The following is a 21,657-nucleotide window of genomic DNA, read 5'->3' on the forward strand; positions in this document are numbered from 1 at the left end:
AATCCTGAACATTTTTTTCCTTTCCAGCTGCCCCTTCCTGAGGCTCAGGTATACAAAGCTGATCTCTAGCGATAAGGTAGATTATTTGCATAAGGAGGCCTGGAGCTCCCTGGAGGGAGAAGATGGAGGCTCCCTGCTGAACCTCTCCTTTCTGAGATTTGTAGTTCAGGAGTTCTTTCTGGTTGACTAGGTCCTCCTCCTCTGCAAGCCACCAAGGCAGGAAAGATACCTAGGGTCCGGAGGAAAACAACAGCGACAAATCCCGAACTTCCTTGAGGAAGGGGTGTATGTAGGTTGATGACTTAGGGTCTACGATAAAATTCCAAGGTTTTTCTTTTGGAGAAGTATCAGCATCACCTGCTAAGGCTGTAGAGGACCATTTCTCCATATTGACACCTGTCTGTGGTAAATGAGGTAGAGATACAAGGGGGGTGATAAACACAAGGGAAGTGGGAGGAAGACTGATCTCCTTTGGACGGAGTTATTTTTAGGTGCAGGGGTTGGGGAAAGACTTGAGACAGAGAGAGAGAGAGGTCTTGGATTTCATATCTGGGTCATATTAAACAACTGTGACTATTTGTAGTCTGAGTTTATGGAGGGTTTCATAGCGCTTACATAGACAATTCATTTGTTCATTTTACAAATATTAAGTTACTCTTGTATACCAGACAGTGATCTAGGCTCTGGGGACAAAACAGCCAGTAAAAGAGATAAAAATTCCTGCCCTCAGGAAGCTTACTTTTTGGGTTGGGGTGGGGGAGTGGGGAGAGGAGTGCTGAGGACAGAAAATCTATATAATAGCATCTTAGAAGGTGGTAAGCTTAACCTAAGGAGAAAGATAAAGATAAAAATGGGGAGTTTATGTGTGTGGATAGGTGGTTATTGCTGAGGAAGGCTTTACTGAGGAGGTAAATTTAACTAAAAGGAAGTGGGTGGATACTTAGGGAATGTTTCAGGCACAGAGGGTGATTCAGGTACCTGAGGAGGTAGAGTGGTTGGAGTCTCTGAGAAACTGGCTGGAGTGAGGAGGCAGGGAGTGAGAGATGCGCCCCTTGTGGGCCTTATGGACATAGGATCTTATAGACCATTTTAGGTCTACTGCAAGGCTTTTAGCTTTTACTCTGAATGAGATTGGGAGGGAAATTTGAAAAATACAGGAAAGTGGAAAGAAGGAAAATAGATGGTTTTCACACCCAAAGCCAACGGCTTCTTTGATTATGTTGTGCCCCTCCTTAAATCCTTCAACAGCTTCCTTTGCTGATAGAATAAAATTCTAAATCCCAGTCTGGACCTTGCTTCCTCTGCCCTCATCTGCTTCTGATTTATCCTCTGACTAAAAACTATCAGTTTCTCAAATTTCTTCTATCACATTTTTTTCTGTATGAGTTTTGTATAAACCTTACCTTCTGCCCTCAAATGTTCTGCCTTTGTTTGGGCTAATTCCTACACACCCTTTAGATCTCAACTTTAATTCACTCATTCAACCTGTATAGTTGCCACAGCCCTGGGCTTAGAAAGTCCTTATGATTGGCTTAATACTCCTCTGTCACCAACTTGAAATTCTTAATAGTTTTGAACAAGGGGGCCCGTACCTGTCCATCTCTGGGCCTCTTTATCATCCACTATGCACCACTGTCTCAGCGCTGAGGATACAGTGGAGGGCAAAAAAGATGTGCTCTCTAATTTTGCAGAGTTTTCATATGAGTGGTAGAGGTGGACATTAACCAACCAGCCAGAAAATAAACATAAAATGGCAACTGAGAAAAATGCTACAAAGGGAAGATAGTTGGGAATTCGGCTTAGTCAGAGAAAGCAGAAGATTCTTCCCTAAGGAAGTGAGTGTTTAGTTGAGTCTTGGGGGTTGAGAAATGAACCAGGTTTTCCATGGCTTCCCCACTCTCACATTTGGTTAGGGCCTCCTGTCTGGCCCTTCACTGCACCCTGTACATCTCTCTTTCTTTAAAAATAATGCTTATTATTACTAATTATTTGTATAATAGTAAACTTTCTAGAGAGAAAATGAGCTCACAGGGTGTCTCACTTTTCACTGCTGTGGTCTCAGATCACAGCCTAGTGCCTAATACATAGGATTTAAGCAATATTTTTGAATGAGAAGATTATTAAAATTTTTGGCTAGCATCTTTTTATGCATAAACTGTTTTCAAATACAATTTAGTAGTCTGCATTTAAAAAAAAACAACATTATGAGAAATTTTCCTTTTTAAATTACAAACTTTATCATAAACTGGCTAGATCAGGGGCTTTGAAGAATTATCTGGATGTTGGTGTTAAAAGAATGGATCAGAGAGGGAAGAGATTGGAGGTGAAGAGATTGGAGGTAAAGAGATTAAGTAGGAGACAATAGGTATAAAGTGGAAGAGGACTTGCACTAATAGTGTTCACTTACATATTTAGCTACATTTACTAAGGACTTACTATAGATCATGTAGTGTATTAGGCACAATACAATGGTTTACAAAGAAAAAAAAAACGACTGGATCCCTCCTGGAACTTACTATGTAGTGAGTACCAATGCCAGGGATAGAAAGGAAAGAAATCCTCCTTTTCAGCTTCCTTCATAGATGCAGCAGTGCTGTAATAGGGAAAATGGAAGCCTCCTATTAGAGAAATCTTTTGCAAAAATCCTGAAAATTTGAAGTTCTAGTGGAATCTTTTCCTTGTTTCAGAGATAGATTTTTCATTATTGTAACTTTCTCCTTTGAGTCATATTTTTATCCTTTTTTGGTTAACTACTGCTTTAAAAAAATCAAAAGTAACTAAATACTAAGTAAAATGGAATGGCTAATATGCTGCTATCTCTCTGAGAGACAGTCAGTGTTTTGTTTTTCTATTTTGGAAAGCTTTGCAACTGGTTATCCTCCCTAACTTGAAGAAAACCACTGTCACTCGAAAATGTCATTTACAACTGCCTCTGGGCATACACTCCTTTTCGCTTTTAGACTTATCCTTCAAAATACTCTTCTCCCAGTTTGAAAAGCAGCAGGAGTCAATGTGTAGAATTAAATATGCAGCAATTTGCCACTCCCTATGCCCTGCCTCAGTTACTGCAATAGAAAATGAGGATAAATACGTCTGTGGTAGATTCAGTGCTCCTGGTGAAGATTATGAAGGGAACAAAGAGAGGGCACTTCCTTTCCTCAGAGAAAAGCGTTTCCAAAACGGTTACACATTAATTCAGGACAAAAAGAAACAGAGGAAACGAATATTTTAAAAGATTAACTTTGAATGATAAATACTTAGGTCAGTTGTTTCTTAAGGAAAAGGAGCAACGGAATGCAGACCAGGCCTTGGCTGTATAACCTTGGACAGGTAACCTAAACGTCTTCGAATCCCTACCCTACCATAAGAGTTTGGACCAAGGATCTCTGGTTCTTTCACCTCTAAAATTCTACAGTTCTGTGATTCCGTTGTTTGAGATGGGCCATTCTGTTGATTTCCTAGTTTCCAGGAGAGAGGTAACTAGTCTCTGGGAGTGGAAGTGACTATCTTGATGGAGAATTATCAACGCAGAGGTGGGTGAGCTTCATATTTACGGGGGTTGGGGCCGTAGAGATGCTCTTGGAAAATTTCCACGAGGGTCGTTTCTTCGTTATTTAACCTGATGTTACAATTCTCCTGACTCTTCGGGATGGAGGAGCGGGAAGGACCTATTTTAGACTGGGATTGTTCACTTAACTAAGCATTTCTCCTTTCCTATTAGACCTTAAAAACAAACAGCCAAGAAACAGATCCTAAAGGGCTGGAAGGGGAAAATATGATTACAGGATCTCGAAAGGCCTGTGAGATCCTGCTTCCGCATTTTCATTCTTTCTTTGGGGGTTAGGATCTTTTTATAAGTACATATTTTTGGCGGAGTGGGCCTTGAGTGAAGCTCAGAACAGTAGAGGGGGCGCCGACAGGGGCTGCTTTTGCGGGAGGGTTGGCGTGAGGGAGCTTCGGGCCGGACCCACGCCGGCCGCCAGGCGGGCTGGAAGCTACTAGGGCGCGGCTGCGGGCGGGCGGGCCCCGGGGAGGGGCTTCGCCGAGGCGCCGCGGCCCGAGCGGAGCGGGGCCGCCCGGGCTCGGCGCGCTAAGCTGCCGGGCGGGCGGTGGCGCTGCGGAGGCGGCGACCGAGGCCGGCGGGCGCGGAGGAGGGGCCCGAGACTGGGGCGGCCGCCGGCAGCCGCCTCCGTGACGACTGCCGGCAGCGCGGCGACCTGAGGAGACCGAGCCGCGGGCCCCGCCGTCGCCGCCGCTCCCGGCTGTCTTCCATCTCCTCCTGTCTCCGCGGCGGCGTCAGGAATGGGCCCCAACCGCCGCGGGCCCCGCACCCCGCGCCGCCCGTAGGCCCCAGCAGTCGGAGGCCGGCCACCCCTCGCCCTAGCCGAGCCGTCCCCACCCCAAATCCCCGGGAAGGAAGATGAGGGAGACGGGCCCGGCGCTCAGCAGCCAGAGCAGCAGCAGCAGCGGTCGGGGGAGGGTGTTTCGCCGTTTCCTCTCAGCCGCCAGGACAAGATGGCAGCGGCCGCGGAGAGGGGCTGAGCCCGGGCTGGGTGGTGCCGCCTGCTGAAGCGCCTGGCTCCCTGTCCCCGGCACGGCCCCGCACCCACCCCGGACATGCTCAGGGCTGCGGCCGCCCGAAGAGGGGAGAGCGCAGGCCTCTAGGAAGGTAAGGGAATACGGCAAGGGGCGCCCCCACCCCGAGGCGGGAGGACCGGCTCCATTGGCCGCGCTTGCGGGCGGGGGGCCAGCCGGCTCCTCCCCCGGACCCCCGCGGGGCCCGACGCCCCCCGGAGCGGCCCGCACCCGTAGCGCGTCCTGCCCCCACCAACCGCATCCCCTGCGCGCTCGTGCTCCGCGTTTCCGCGGCTGCCCCCGCGGGCTGGCGGGTCCAGGCGTCCCCCCCGAGGCCGGGCGCCCAGGCCGGAGGCCGCCGGACGCGGAGGCCGCGCGTGGTTCCTGCGCGGGTGGCGCAGCCTCCGGGAAGCCGTGCTTGGGCTGGGCCGGGCCGGGCCGGCCCCCGCCGCCCCCTGCCAGGATTGCGCAACGGCTCTTCCCAGCAACCGAAGTTTTGTTTAGTCCCATAAGGGGCCTCTTCCCTCGCCGCCGTCACTACGGAGACCTCTTGTCTTTCATGAAGGGGAACAAACACAAACACACGCACGCACGCCACTCGAGCGTCCCGGCCGATGGCTGCGTCCGTGGCTTTGTGGCCCAGTCCCCAGCGTCGCCGAGCGGCGGGTTTGGAGGGTGTCAGCTCTGGGGACGTGAGTGCGTGTGATTGTTGGGGAGGAGAAATGTGATCCGCCGCTCCGCGTCCCCCCGCCGCGGCCGGAGGAAGGCGTGGCGGCCGCGCGGCGGGTCTGTTGCCGGCTTCTCTCGTTACGGTGGCGGCCGCCGCCTCCTTTCGCGGTGCTGGGAGAACTCGGGAAAGACTTGGGATGAGAATGTCTGTTTTCCTGTCGGGAGGGAGACGGCTGTTTTAAAATGGTATGTAGCTCTCGGCGAAGCCTGTTGTTTCCCAATCTTATCTCTCTGCTTGAGGAATTGCGCTAAAGGGTGTGTGCGTAAATTACCTTGGACCTGTTTCAGAGCAGTCATAACACGTTAAGTCCTTGAACCGTGTTTTCACAACCTCTTGCTGCCCTGTTAGAATTTATTTTTCCACCTGTCAGTTCGCTGCTTCTAATTAAGAGGAGCCTCTGTTAGCAACAGTGAAGTTTTTCAGATTATCGTCCAGTTTACAGGAAAGCTCATGGTTGGTTGGTTCAATTGTCAACTTTGTTTGCTGTCTCTCTGGTATAGGGCCAGAAAAGTTAGCTGGTAAACCAGCCTGTGCTTGTATTTATGTGTACCTTCTAGTAGTTTGGAGATTGGCTGATGTCCCCCCCCTTTTTTTTTTTCTGTTTTAGTATTTGCTTGTTAGCTGTAGCTTCTGAAGGATTTATATTCAGACCATTTCAGTTTATTTCCAAGTTTTAATTGCTAGGCGTTTTAGAATTTTAAGAGGTTCTCTTTTTAATCAAATTTTTGATGAAAACTTTTGAGCAGAATCGGTGAGGTTTGCTTGTTACCCAACTAGAAACATTTTAATTCTGCATTCTCATTTAATTTTTCAGAAGCTAGGCAAGCCTCACCATATGTTTGATAAGTCTCGATTCTGCTTATGCTTGCAAGTGCAGTGCTAATTTTATACAATGAGCCATGATAAGATTTTGATAGCTCATGATTAAACTTGTATTTAAGTAAACAATATGACTGGCCTTTTTTTTTTTTTAGAAAAACATAGTTTTTATAGTTTTGTTGGTTGCCTTATGCTTTCATGTCACTTAAGAATAATTGAAAGGTAACCAACCAAATAAAGTACTTTTAAATCAACAGGGTATTTATTTCTTGTATATTTATGGGCACATTTATAAAGTATAGGAAACTATTTATGAAATACAATGCTCAATCTGTTTGAAGTTTATTTTTTTTTCTTTTTGAAACTTGTTTTTAATTTGTCTTAAGATAAATGTATGCTGATATATTTGAGATTTTGGACATTCCACTGTGTGTGTGTATGGGTGGGTTTTTTTTTTGGTATTTATGGGAAAATTGAATAATTTAATTTGTTCCTTTTTTTTAATTCTAGGAAATGTATTAAATTTTTTGTTGTTTTTTTTTTTTTGTTGAGAGCCTAGCCTTAGGTTAAAACTATGTTTTAGAAGGGTAAAATGATCTTGAAATCTAGAACAGAACCAGCCATTAAATGTTTCAGATTTATATTTGGACACTGCTGACTACAGTAGCTAAACATACATATTAGGCAAGCAGATCATAACATGGTGAGCCAGTCTTAGTTTATTGTCATAATACCTTTTCCATTGAACTTGTCATTATCTGGCTTATAAACCAGTCATTGGCTTCTGGGCATGGAGTTTTAGAGTCACATAAAAGTGGATGTTTTTTATGAGATAATTCTTCTTGTAAACATGTTTGAAAAGAAGCTTCAGATCATACTATTTTAATTTTTTGGATGTTCTGTCATGGGGTACCATAAAAGAAGGTGCAAATTACAGAGGTAGGTTGCTGTAGCTAAGCATGGCAGGGCACATAAGTATTTGTTGAATGCAAGGTATTGAAAGCCTCCCCCCCCCCCCTTAAAATAGCAACAGCTGTTAAGTGAACTTTTTGATTGAACTTTTGTTTTAAGTATGAACTTTTGTTTCAAGTATTTGGTATATGAACACTGAAGGCATATAGATGGAAGGGAGGAAGGGGAAAATGTAAATTTCAGAAGGCTAAAAATACTGTTTCCCAAGCCTGTTTCACATCCATTGAATGGAATACCTGTTTGCATGCTATTTTCTGTTTGAATATTAGAATGATTTACTCTGGTAACTTTTGAAGTTAACTTTCTTAATATGCTGTTCTGACTGCAGCAGTTCATTGAGGGTGATAATACGGTAGATTAGAATTGCATTATTGGTGGTTAGTTAATTCAAAGACTTAAAATATAACCCTCCAAAGTTATTTTTGCCTTTTATTAAAGGACACAAAATAACTTGCTATATGATTATATTGTTGCTGCCAAAAGAAATCTTCATGTAAAATTTCTGAGTTTGCAGCTGTCCTAATTTCCTAGTATCTGAAGTTGAGACTCCCGATATGGTATGTTTATCTTGGAAGTTACTTTCAAAGACAAACTCCTAGAACTTTGTTAAAATGGAGGAATCTATCAAGTATATTTTTTTCTTTAAAGATCTTCCCCACCGTTCACTTGCTGAAAGCTCTGTGGTGGGTAACCCTTTCTTTATGATACAAATGTAAGTCTAAAGAAAGTATTTTAAATGTCCTTACTGGCTTTGGATTCAACTGCTAAAAAAATACATATGTTGTCTAGTACTATTAAATACTTAACAGAAGTTGAATAGGAATATAGTTTTGGAGTAGAAGTTTTCAGTCAGTGGAGGTTTTCAGGATAGCTAAGGAATTTACGTGGCCAACTTAAGGAAATACAGTCCACTTCTTTTGGTTGACTTGGTATAATTAAGAGTGGTTTGGGAAAGAACAATTTAATGTTAGTGTGCTGCTTCTGTAGCTTTTTCATAGCTGTTCTTTCGGACTTTATCTTAATCACTGTTAGGACTTTATCTTAATCACTGTTAGAGCAGATATTTAGACAATATATATTATACATTTTACCTAAATGTTTGTCAAATTAGGCCTTGACTGATTTAGCAGATCAGTCTGTTCTCAGTTGATACTTGGGCCATACGTCACTATACAAAGACAGCATGTTACCTAGATCCTGAAGCACAGGACTGTTAAGGCTAGGGACTTAGAGCCTATGCTCTTACTGCTTGTGTGGAAATTAAAAGAACTAGATGAGTATTGGAAATACTATATTCATTAAACTGATTTGCTTTGTCTTTTACATTTAGTAGTTAATGCCAAATCAATACTTTAGAAAGCTGCCTTTTTTTTCTAACAGAAAAGTCTTTGAAATGAAACAAACCAAGGCTAATATTTAAATGTTAAAATTTTGACCCAAACAATTTCTCTAATTTTCTAAGAGGGAATTTTTCCTTCCTGAGGAAGACTGAGTGGGAAGAAAGGTAGTGGGCAGGTGAGGTAGAGAAAGTGGGGCCGTAGTTGGGGTGGAGGGTGGGGGGGGAGGGTGGTGAGAGGTTGGTTTAATTGGATTTGGGAGACTTAGAAATCTGTTTTGAGTTAAATGTTCAAGTTGCTAGAGACCAGAATTCACTTAGTTACAAAGTCAATGAAATACTGTGGTAGCTTGGAGGAAAGGTTAAGAATACACTGTGGCACCTGCTGAATGATCAGTCTTGTAAAAGAATATCTTTATCATCCTTGACCAGCTTTTAAATCCCTCCCCTGACTTATTTTCCTTAATGTAGAACTTAGGGAAGATAAACTTCCTATATAATAAAAAATAATCTTATATTACAGGCCTAACTTGAAATAAGTGTGAAGAGCATAGAACATATAATTGCTATTAAGATGAGTTTGATTTATAAGAATAATTTTTTAGTTTTTGGAGACCCTTAAAAATAAAACTGAGGCACCTAATACATGAATCTAATATTACTGACTAAAACGGAATACTGAATTAAAATCCAGACTTCTGTCACACAGTCCATTTTTACCTTCTGAGATAATCATCATGTAGAGATTACATTTCCAGATACACTTTTTCATGTTGCATTTTCTTTGCTGTTTTGTCTTTTTTTATTTTTTAAACAAAGCATACACATAAAAGAAGTGGGGATTTAGAGAAGAAGAATAAAGGGAAATATAGCACTCTGCTCCTTTGAGTTGTACTTTTTCCTTTAGGTAAGGATCTAAATTGTGAAAGTCCAGTTTTTCACTGTAACTCTTGGTCACATTGAAAATAAAAGATTGCCAAGGGCAGGCATATAAATTCTTTTTTATTCTGTGTAATTATTAATACTCAGTTAACTTTTCTAATTGAAAAAATTATTTAGACTTGATAGATATTGAAATAATCAGATCAACAGAATGAGTCACTCCCCCCTTTAAAATTTTGTAGCCATTTATTATAAATTATGTTTGATTACACGTGGCTTACCAAGAAAATTGTCTTTACTATTTGACAGAAAATATAGAACTTGGCTACATTTGACTGGCCAGTTATTCCATTATAGACATTTTGAAAAAATATTTGACTTACTAAAAACATTTCTGTTAACTTCAAATCTTCACTTTCTTCTATTTTGTTGCATATTCATAAATTAAACAAAACGTTTTACAGTTTAAAAAAAACAAAATAGTAAACTTTGAAACATTCGCAGAAAATAACCTGCTTAGAAAATATTTCCTCCTCTATAAAGCAGTCATTTTAAAGGCCTAAAAATACCATTTGTATATATTTTGACTGTGTGTTATCTGTTTAATAATACAAGAGTCTTTTAGGTTTGGTAAACTATACCACTTTAGATATATAATGCTACAGTCTTAAATAGTTAATAAGTTAGATGGACTGATAACATATTGAGAATTGAACCTGACTTTCTACAGACATTTCTTCTAAAGTATAATTAAATACTTCTGAAGGCTTTACATATATACTTTATTACAACTTCTGTTACGATTAAATAAGGTATAGTGACAAAATCACAATGAAAATTACAAGTTACGTTCTAGGTAGCCTGTAGCTATGATGCTATGCTTCGCTATGTTCTCAAAACAAAACAAACATGTTTTGGGCTAACTGGTAATCAGTTTCAGTGTGCCAGTACAATTATCTCTACAGTATATTAGTTGTAGTTTTGTATTTTAAGTTAGATAAGAATAGTATTGGGTTCAAAAATATTGGACTTTCAATCTGGCTAGTATGCTTTAAAATTTTTTTTTGTAGCTGGATCAGAGGCTCTGACCACAAATAAATTTTATTATGGCAGGTGAGACAATGATAAAATATGTGTATGAAAGCTATTTTGTTTAGTTGATGTTTGAGTGTCCACTGAGTACAGGGTACTGTGCTATGAATGAAGAAAGTAGGGCATGATCCATGCTTTGAGCAAGTAGATTCTATGAATTTTATTTTTCTGATAAGCTTTTCATCAAGTCTAACCAGTTCAATAGTCTCATTGCCTTATAGAGACTTACTGTATGTTAATTTAAATCAAGGAAGTGGGGGAGGGTGTAGTTCAGTGGTAGATTACTTGCTTAACATGCACGAGGTACTGGGTTCAATCCTCAGTACCTCCACTAAAAAAGTAATAAACAAACAAACAAACCTAATACCTCCCCCCAAAAGATAAAATTAAAAAAAAAATCAAGGAAGAGGTCACTTCTCAGTTACAGTTAATGTAGTTCTTTTGTTCTCTCATGGTTTTTCTTTCTGGACGTGCACAGTTCTTTCATTGCCTGAGAAAATGGGAATAGGTTTGCCTTTTCTAAGTATATTATTGCCTTCTCATTTTGGAATACATAGCTCTCCAAACCTCATTCTTATGCTACCTGTGGAAAGAAAATAGAAAGGGAAAACAGCGTATAGCTAGAATTCCATTTTACGATACTTTGAAGAATATTAAAATTATAGCTATAACTTATTTTGAAACCACTGTACAGAAGGATTATTATTTGTTTTCTTAATTTATGTAAATCAAGTCTGTTTAACTTGGGGTCCTTAAAACAGTCATGCAAAGGTCAAGTATTATATTGCTCCTATTATAATTGTATATATGATATATTCTTAATGAAATTTGACAATTTGCTAACATTTTGATGTTTTATACATGTGTATTTAAAATTGAATTCTGCATAGAAACTTCTTAGGGTGTTAGGAACTATAACATGATTGGTTTGCCAATAGCTTTGAGTAGAAAATAGTCGGAATATTTGCCTTGTGAGTTGCCCGAAGTCTAGTGTGACATTGCTGAAAGTATTTCTAGTGGCTACTCTATAACTTGGAAAATTTCTTTAAAGTATCTCATGTCTCAAGATATATCTAGTTGGAAATTGTTTCCAATTAATTTGATTGAAAGAAAATGAAAAATAGATCAGTTTATAACCTATTAAAAGGTAACAATACATTACATTTTGGGGAACAAATAATGTCTAAGCTATTCCTTAAGGGACAGGTCAGAGACCAATTCTTAAAGACTTTTACATCCCCTTAAGTACCTAATAGACATTGGGAAATCAAATTTTATTATTATTACAAAAGTAATCACATACAGACATTCTACACTCTACCTATATCCTTTAACCAAAGAATGGCATCTTATTGAATAGCTTGACAGGTACCTGACCAAGCACCTGTGAATATGTTGTATACACAGTTGATTTCTCAAAACCCTCCTTCCCCTCACCTCTTTAATTCTAGTAAATTAGTCTGTTTCTTACATAGAGGTCAACAGGCCATGAACTTCCTCCAGATTTCCAACCCTCTATCTCTGAGCATAACTTGTACAAGGACACACTTTGTGTTTTCATGACTCTCAAGAAAAGAAGTATCTCCTTCCCTCCAAGATTACTTCCTCTTCTCTATTGTGGATTTCACCCTGAATTGTGTTTTTCAGCATCCTGAACCTGTCCAGTGACTCAAGTTTCCTCCTTTTTCTTGGACCTTTGTCTTCAGCCTTTTAAAGTGGTCAGATATCTGGGATCCTTAGATAGCAGCCATCTTTGTAATTGTGCCTCCTCAAGTCTGTGGACCTGTCTTCCCTACTCTATTTCTTCCACACTTCTTAAATGTGTACTTTAGCCTCTATTTGAATTTCTCTTCACTAGTTGCCCGTTGGCACGATAGCCCGATTTATGCTACTGTAGTGAAATTACTCCCACCAAGCACTCCAGTAGTTTTCTTTTATTCATAGTTTGTATATTCTTCCAGATGATTTCATCCCTTGAACTGTCTGTTGAACTGCACATTTTCCCCCTACAGATAGCTCGAACAATTGATTATGCTAGTTACAAATTTGTTCCTTTTTCTGCATTTCCTCTTTGGTATCCTTACTCATTTCTATTGTGATTTTTTATGTTTGAAACTCTAAATCTTAAACTGTTTGTTTCTAGCAACCTATGATTTGCACATATGGTAGAATATTATACTGCTGTTCAAAATAATAGTAAAGATGTCCTATAAGAGAACAAATTGACACCATTATATATGTATATGATTGTACAAACATATAACAAAACATACATTAGAATGACTTGAAGGAAATAGGTTCTTTTTCCTGAATATTTTGTAATTTAATAATTCAAAATTGATTGCAGTACTGAAATTCCACCTCTTACTGGAGTGAACAATGTATAATATATCTTTTCATGTTTTTAAGGCAAAATATGTTAAATTTCACAGTAGTCTTGTCTACTCATTCTAGCATTCTGATTTCAGGTAATGACAATGGCTTAGTCTTTGAATTTGAAAAGTTTCTATGAATAAATAACATTTTAAGTGTTAACATATAAGTTATAAAATGACCATTTTGGCATATTCATCATATATAATTAATATGTTATTATTTTATGTCTGAGATTCTATCTAGATTCTTGATGCAATTGCTTAAAAAATGGCATGAGGTCGGTTTTGGCCAATAAGAACTTTTTAGTTATTATCTGAGAATAAATTTCTCATCAGTAAACGGTAACTACTTTGTGGCCATTTTCAAATGATTTAGCATGTTTTCCTTTATTTTATGCCATTGGATCAATAGGTAGCCTTAATTTTGAACTTGAAATGTGTTAGATATTACCCGAAATCTGAATTAAACTTTCTTAATCATCTTTTTATCTTTTTATATACTGATGGCATTAAAAAAACTCTTTAACCAGGTAAATCTGAGTAAGTTTTTCTTGTCATTGTAATTCTTATAGGTATAATTGTATAATATCATGTATGACAGTACAGCCTTTTTAACACTAATATTAATTTTTTTTCAGTGTCTCTGTGGGGCTTGTAGTAGAAGAAATATTAATGTGACCCTTGCTAAGTGCATGTAAATCTGCAGTTTTAGTTCACAGCTTATTACCTGTAACCCAACAATGTGTCACTGTAAAAAGTTAATGATTAGAGATAGAGCCAAACAGAAGCAATTCTAATAGATTTCTAAGAATTCAGTGTCCTTTCTTTGAGCGTACTCTTGAGAAGCTGGTTTTTTCCCTCTGTCTTTATGAATTACCTTGTTCTTCAGTTTTTTCTGCCTTTTTTAAGGATATCTGTTGTAAATCTCTGCCCTGTCTTCTTCCTCAAATTTGTCATGAGAATAAGAATGAGATCTTTATTTTTCTTAACATTCTCATTTCTGTCCCTTCTGTTGTTTCTCACTTGATACTATAGAGAGTTTACTGAAGCACAGGATTTCCTGATGCTATTGTGAAAGACCATCCGCATTTCACAAGATGTTATATGACATTTGGTGGGGAGAGTGTAGCTCAAGTGGTAGAGCACATGTTTAGCATACACGAAGTCTGGGGTTCAATCCCCAGCACCTCCTCTAAAAATAAATAAGTAAACCTAATTACCCCCCCAAATAATAAAATAAATAAAATAATTTAAAAATCTTTCATAAAAAATGTATATGACATTTAAAATGTAAAACTTTAAAAAAAATTTCTGCATTAAAAAGGTTTTTATATTCCACTAAATTCCTAAAAAAAGGACATTTATACAAAGTGGCATATCTAGCAACCAAAATATGAATAGAGAGGACATAGCTGTAGAGGAAAAAAAGCCCCAGCTTTGAATTTAGCAGTATAGATCTCATCAGGACCCTATGGGGGCTTAACATAATTTGGAAAGAATGAGTCTTTGACTTTTGTTCCAGTTTATTTTTTTTTCAAGCCCTACAATGTCTTCCATATAGAGTTTTCCAAACTTAAAGTACTATAATCAGTCTTATGCAGCTGTAAATATTTGTCTCGTCAGCTCTTAGAAATTCAAAACGGTTATTAGTGTGTTGGGGGGCAGTTACTGTTCTCACTTCACTGGTGTTTAGACTTTTAATTCTTGTAGTATACATTACTCTGGAGTGATAATTCTCTTTCCGTTATGACTGTAGAATGCTGTACTGGTGGAAATACAAAAGGAGAATCTTTAAGTTGTTTATTTAGCATAGCCCATAATTTAGAAAAGTTTTGGAGAACTTGACATTTGATTCCATAAATGTTCATTTAGAACTTTGAATTATTATCTTTTTTTTAAATTGAAGTATAGTCAATTTACAATGTTGTGTTAATTTCTGGTGTATGGCTTAGTGATTTATTTATACATATATATATTCCTTTTCATATTCTTTTTCATTATAGGCCATTATAAGGTCTTGAATATAGTTCCCTGTGCTATACAGTAGGACCTTGTTGTTTATCTGTTTTATATATAGTAGTTAGTATCTACAAGTCCTGAACTGCCAGCTTATTCCTCTCCACCCCCATTCCCCCCTGGTAACCATAAATTTGTTTTCTATGTCTGTGAATCTATTTCTGTTTTGTAAATAAGTTTATTTGTGTCTTTTTTTTTTTTAAAGATTCCACATATAAGTGATATCATATGGTATTTTCCATCTGTCTGGCTTGCTTCACTTACAGTGATGATCTCCAGGTCCATCTATGTCGCTGCAGATGGCATTATTTTACTCCTTTTTTATGGCTGAGTAGTATTCCATTGTAGAAACATCCACAACTTTATCCAGTCATCTGTCCATGGACATTTAGGTTGCTTCCGTGTCTTAGCTATTGTAAATAGTGCTTCTGTGAACGTTGGGGTGCATGTATCTTTTCGAATTAGAGCTTACTCTGGATATATGTCCAGGAGTAGGATTGCTGTATTTGTTGTATTTCTTTACGCTAATATTGAAATATCAGAAAAGGAAAGTAAAAGGAAAAATCCCTTTTAAAATCACATTAAAAAAATACTTAAGAGTAAACCTGACAAAGGAGGTGAAAGACTTATACACAGAGAACTATAAAACTAAAGATAATTTAAAGAAATGGAAAGTTGTCCCATGCTCTTGGATTGGAAGAATTAATATTGCTAAAATGGCCGTACTGTCCAATGCAATCTACAGAGTCAATCCCTATCAAACTACCCAGGACATTTCCCACAGAACTTGAACAAATAATCCTAAAATTTATATGAAATCACAAAAGACCCAGAATCACCAAAAGCAATACTGAAGAAAAAGAATGAAGCTGGAGGCATAACCCTCCCAGACTTTAAACAATAAATACTACAAAGCTATAGTAATCAAAACGGCACGGTATTGGCACAAAATCAGACATACGGATCAATAGACCAGAATAGAGAGCCCAGAAATAAACCCACACACTTATGGTCAATTAATCTTTGACAAAGGAGGCAAGAATATACAATGGAGAAAAGACAGCCTCTTCAGCAAATGGTGTTGGGAAAACTGGACAGCTGCATGTAAATCAGTGAAGTTAGAATACTCCCTCACACTATATACAAAAATGAACTCAAAATGGCTTAAAAACTTAAACATAAGACAAGACACTATAAACCTCTTACAAGAAAATAGGTAAAACATAGGTAGATCTTAGCAATGTTCTCCTAGGTCAGTCTACCCAGGCAATTGAAATAAAAGCAGAAATAAATAAATGGGACCTAATTAAACGTACAAGCTTTTGCAAAGGAAACCATAAAAAAAAGACAACCTTTGGAATGGAAGAAAATATTTGCAAATGATACGACTGACAAGGGCTTAATTTCCAGGCTATACAAACAGCTCATGTAACTAAATAACAAAAACCCAAACAGCCCAATCCAAAAATGGGCAGAAGACCTAAACAAACATTATTCTAGTGAAAACATATAGATGGCCAATAGGCACATGAAAAAATGCTCAATATCGTTAGTTATTAGAGGATGAGGAATGCAAATCAAAACTACAATAGGGTATCACCTTACACTGGTCAGAATGGCCATCATTAAAAAGTCCACACTTGATAAATGCCAGAGAGGGTGTGGAGAAAAGGGAACCCTCCTATATTGTTGATGAGAGTGTAGTTTGGTGCAGCCATCATGAAAAACAGTATGGAGATTCCTTAAAAAACTAAAAATTGACTTACCCTATGAACTGTTATCTCTTAAAAAATCTCGTTTGTCAACAGAATTTCTCCTTTATGTTGCTTTATCAGCAATGGACATTTGATCAAATTATTAATCTAGGATTCAACTTCCTCTAATTTAAATTGTTGTTTGAGAGATAGATTAGATTGAGATGTTCTAGTAAGCATCATTTGACCTTTGAATTCTTAATCTTTAAATAATTAATGCTTTAAAAGTTAGTTATATGGGTTTTTTAAAATAAGGAATAAAAGTTTTGTTGTGGTTCTTTTGGGACAGATTTACTACAAAGTAGAAAATAATTCATTTGGCTTTCTAGTAAGGGAGTTGTAAGGGAGTTGTTCATAACCTAAAGTTAAAGCTGTTCAACTTTTCTAACAATCTGTTGGTAGGTATTGGTATTGATATTGTGTGAGAAATTTAAATACAATTTTCTTTTGTACTTAAATTTTATAATCTAGATTTGAACTGTTAATCTTAAAGTTTACTTCAAGGAAGAGAGTGCTTCAGGTGAACTTTTCTTTCTTTCTTTTTTTAAAGCCAATGGTTTTTATTTTATTTATTAAATTAAAAAATTTTATTTAATTTTTTCCCCTTAACAGAGGTACTGGGCATTGAACCCCAGACCTTGTGCACACCAAGCGTATGCTCTACCACTGAGCTGTACCCTGCAGTTGAATTTTCATTTTTAGTCAACCTTTTTTGTCAGTATTTCCATTCCCGAGTTTTAATTTTTATACAGCTTTAAAAAAATCTGGAGAACTATATGCTTTAGTAAAAGTAGGCCTTAAATACTGTTTTTAATTAACTCTTTTCTAGCCTTTCTAAACTAAAGACTAGTGTTGGCGGGGTGAATTCTAGCAGCTTTGAAATGTCCAGCAGATCACTTTCTGTTCCAAAAGTTGGAATGTTTTGCTAAGTCAGATGAAGCTTGTTATTTAACATGCTGATTTGTGTTATAGTCAACACATTCCCTAGATGCTTTGTTCACAATACTGCTGGAAAATACCCAAGACTTTAGTGTTTTCAAATAAGTGATTTGTAGGTGTCTCAGACAGCAGATTTATTTTATGAAGCTTTATAATTTTTGGTGGTTCATTTGTATGAAAAGTTTTCTTAAATGAAACTTTTTAGTGTCAGTACTTTTCCTGGATATAATACTGGTAAAATAACCTGTTTGATGATACAGCTATTAAAATGGCCAGTGAGGAATTAAACTCATTTCCTGTTCACACTAAAAACTTATTTTCTAAGGTACCCAGTCTTTTATTTCTAAGAAGATATGCTATTTTGTCTTTTATAAATATGCACTTTAAAGAAAGTAATTGAGAAATGAAGCAATATGACTGGATACTATTTATTGCCCAAATATTGCTAGTCATACAGTTCTATTTTCTAATTCCTATTGTAGGGCCTTGTATAGACTAGTACTAAGGTTTTCTGTCTTTTCAAAGAATGAAAAGTCATTTTTGTCAGATTTATTGGACCACATAGTGAAATTCTACTTTTAGTCTCTGCTGATAGAAGAAATTACATAATGACCCAGAGATCCAAATACTAATGTGAATTAAATAATACTTTTAAATGAAGTTATTTCCTCTCACTGCTTATTAATACTTATTTTGTTTTGTTTTGTTTTTTAATTAACACCGGCAGATGATCCAGGCACTCACTCTGTGCCTGACAATGCTAGATTTTAGGTGATCCTGGCCATGCCGAAGCTATTCAACAGTTCATTCCCAAATGACTAACCCTTGAAGAGCAGCCTTGTGCAAGAAAAACATTGTTTTATGCCTATCATTCGTAAGTTCTTCTGTGTAACACTTGACAGAAATTCAGACCTACAGAAAATTTATAAGAATAGTGTGAAGAATTCCTGTATATTTTTTCACCTAGGTTCTTTAAATGTTAACATTTACCCCATTTGCATTTATCTTTTCTTACTGTATCTGTATTTTTTTCCTGAACTTTTTGAGGGTAAGTTGCAAACATGACATCCATATATCCCTCATTTTTGTTTCCTAAAAGCAAAGACTATTCATTTTATGTCTTGTGTTTTCTATAATCTGAAAAGTTTTTCAGTCTTTGTGTTGTTTCCTGACATTGACATTTTGAAGAATACTGACAGTTATTTTGTAGAATGGCCCTCAGTTTGGATGCTTGTTTTCTCATGCTTACAAGTATCACGGTGAAATATATTCCTTTCAGTACGCCATATCAGGAGGCACATGATGTCAGTATTTCCCATTATGAGTGATTTTAACAGTGATCACTCGGTTAAGGCAGCATCTTCTGGTTTCTTCCTTTTGATTAATATGTATCTTGTGGAGATGTACTTTAAAAATGTGTAATTGTCAAGAACTATGACGGGTCTTGCAAGCTAACAAATTAGCCATGGCTGCTGGCAGAAGGTAGGAGACTTTTAGATCAGAGATAAAGGCTTTTCTTACTCAGGGGTAGTAGTAGTCAGCATTTGCCCTGGTTCCCTGACTCAGTTCCCACACAGTGATGCAAACAAGGCCAGGTGATTCTTGCACAGGAGCAGTTGCATCACAGGAGGGGAACCCTTGGTTTAGGAAGCTCAAGGGCCGTGAGCTTGCCTGACGTGTGCCCAAGAGGGAGTCATGATCTTTGTTATCCTGGACATTAAACAACCTGCCCTTTGCTAAGGAGGAAGACACTATCTCTACCTTCCGAGGCTGTTCAATATACAAATGTCCTTGAAAAGAGACTCCAGAACAAAGATATTCAGTATTCCTGCTTGCAAGATACGGAGAACCATGAGTGACCTGTGGTGAGTTGTCTCCCAACAATAATGTCCCATTATTCTCGAAACTTTAACCCACTAGTTTTGCATCCATTGATAATTCTTATTTGAATCAGTTATTATGATTGCTGCCAAACAGTTAATTTTTAAATCCCATCATTCCTTTACAGTTAATTAATTACTTTCCCCTTTTTCCTGGCTTATGTCCCTCACTCCTGTCCTCCGTGATAACTTCCCAAGTAAACAACCTGGATGTAGATCTTTCTAGAAGTCTACATGTAAAGGAACTTGGGCTAAGTCACAAGGTACCTCAAACTCATCATGTCTAAAATTGAGTTCAGTTTTTCCTCTCTTCTTTTCTGTTTTTTAAAAAAATATTTTCTATTAAAGTTTTTCAAGCCAGTAACATGGTTGTGTCTGTTCCTTCCTTCCTGACTCCTCACCAAGTTCTGTGGTTCTTTTTCCTAGCTACCCATAGCTAACTGTTTATAATCAGTTCTCTTAACTTCACTCCCTTAATACTGCCTTTGCCCAGGCTCTGATCAGCTATTATTTGGACTATTACAGTAGTCTTTCAACTGTTGTTTCCATTATTGTTTCTTTCATATTTATCCTTCACAAATTTACCTCAGTAATCTTTCTGAAATACAAATATGATTATATTGATTTTTTATTTAAAACCCTTCAGAGGTACCTCATAACCTACAGCTCCTTAGTATGGAAGGCAAAAGTATTCATGATCTTTCTTTTTAAGATTGTCTTTCCCTTTGTCAAGGATCATCTTTTTCTCCAGCTGCCTCCTCCACTGGCAAGTTCTGTTCTAGTTTGAAGATGGCAAACTTTCTTAAAGGGTTAGATGGCAAATATTTTACGCTTAGCAAGTGATAAATGACTCCAGTTGCATGCTTTTTTGTTTTAAATAACCCTTTAAAAATATAAAAACCGTTCTTAGCTTGTGGGCCATACAAAAATAGTCTGAGTTGGATTTGACCAGCCATAATTTGTGGGCCCCTGTTCTAACCAAATAAAGCTGATATGTCTTATTTTCCATTAGTTTCTGCTTTTATATATTCTTTTGGTTTGTACTTTTGGAATATTCCTCCAAAATAACAACTTCTTCCCATCATCCTTCAAAATCTAGCATAGGTTAACGGCTTACTGAATCCTTTTGTGCTTCTTTGAGGTGTGTGTTAATCATCCCTTTCTCTTTGGTACCTGTGTGCTTCACACATGTTTATGTTACTGCCCTCGTTAGTGACATAGTTATGTATATCCAATATATACATCTATATACATTGCCTCTTGCTAGAAGGAATTCACTGATGAAGAAACAGACTTCATTGCTAAATCCTCCTGCCCCTAAATGTCTTTACTTATTATGATTTGAAAGAAAAATTTTAAAGTTGAAAGAAAAGTGGGATGAAGTAGTGTATGGCTGATTGAACATACTGATAAAATATACCTCAAGTTATTTTTGTGACTTTTAAAAATACAGTTAATTAAAGATGTTATTCTACTCCCTGGTAGACTTTGTCCCCTCTTCATTTAAAAATTAATGTAAATTTTGGAGGAGGGTGTAGATCAGTGGTAGAGTGTGTGCTTAGCATGCACAAGGTCCTGGATTCAATCCTTAGTACTTCCATTAATAATAGTACTTCCATTAAAAAATAAAGAAACCTAATTACCACGCCCCCCTAAATAATACAAATTTAGGCTATGAAAGTGTAGAGAATAATAGAATCAATTACTATGCAGCTGCCACACTGGGTACAAAATAAAACAGTTCATATAGTTGAAGTCCTTCTTTGTCACTATCTTCCGGGGCATGTTTATCATTTCCATGTATGTTTTTATACTTTTACCACATACTTATCTAAAAACACAGTATAGGTTTCTCTGCTGTTAACTTTCAAGGATACATGCTCTTCTGCATCTTGTTTTTTATTCTACATTGTTGTTTTGACATTATCCATGTTGAGATATGTATTTATATTCAGTTAATTCATTTTGCTTCATGTCATTAATTCTAATATGCACAATTTCCCGCATATTTTAACATCTTTGAAATTGTGATACGTCTTAAAGTCAGTGTCTTAACTGTTGTAATTGGTATTTTTTCTTTTTTTATGGTAAGTAAATATATGATGATTATGTATAAGCCACAGTTACTGTGTGTGTTGTATGAAAAAGCCACACTACTGTATCTGTTCCTTTTCTGACAACTAGGTTATTTTAAGGTTTTGTCACTACATACGGTGCAGCAGTGAGCATTTTTTACCTGTTTCATTGTACTTATGTGTGAGAGTTTCTCTAGGCAGTATATGTGCCT

General features: G+C 37.7%; 1 protein-coding gene across 6 annotated transcripts in view; it reads left to right on the top strand.

Moving 5' to 3' along the window:
- The first annotated feature begins 4,532 nt into the window (after window positions 1-4,532).
- The window catches only part of HIPK3 (homeodomain interacting protein kinase 3), a 79,775-nt gene continuing 62,650 nt past the window's right edge, over window positions 4,533-21,657 (top strand). For 4 of the 6 annotated variants that reach the window (XM_072969757.1, XM_072969759.1, XM_072969758.1 and 1 more), the window contains exon 1: window positions 4,533-4,669. The gene's annotated coding sequence lies outside the window, so the exon portion shown is untranslated. Of the gene's footprint in view, window positions 4,670-5,338; window positions 5,491-21,657 lie in introns of those variants that run through there. The other 2 variants (XM_015251860.3, XM_006198327.4) reach the window with 2 other exon arrangements.

This window comes from Vicugna pacos, chromosome 10 (genome assembly GCF_048564905.1).
Source record: "Vicugna pacos chromosome 10, VicPac4, whole genome shotgun sequence".
Lineage (NCBI taxonomy): Eukaryota > Metazoa > Chordata > Mammalia > Artiodactyla > Camelidae > Vicugna > Vicugna pacos.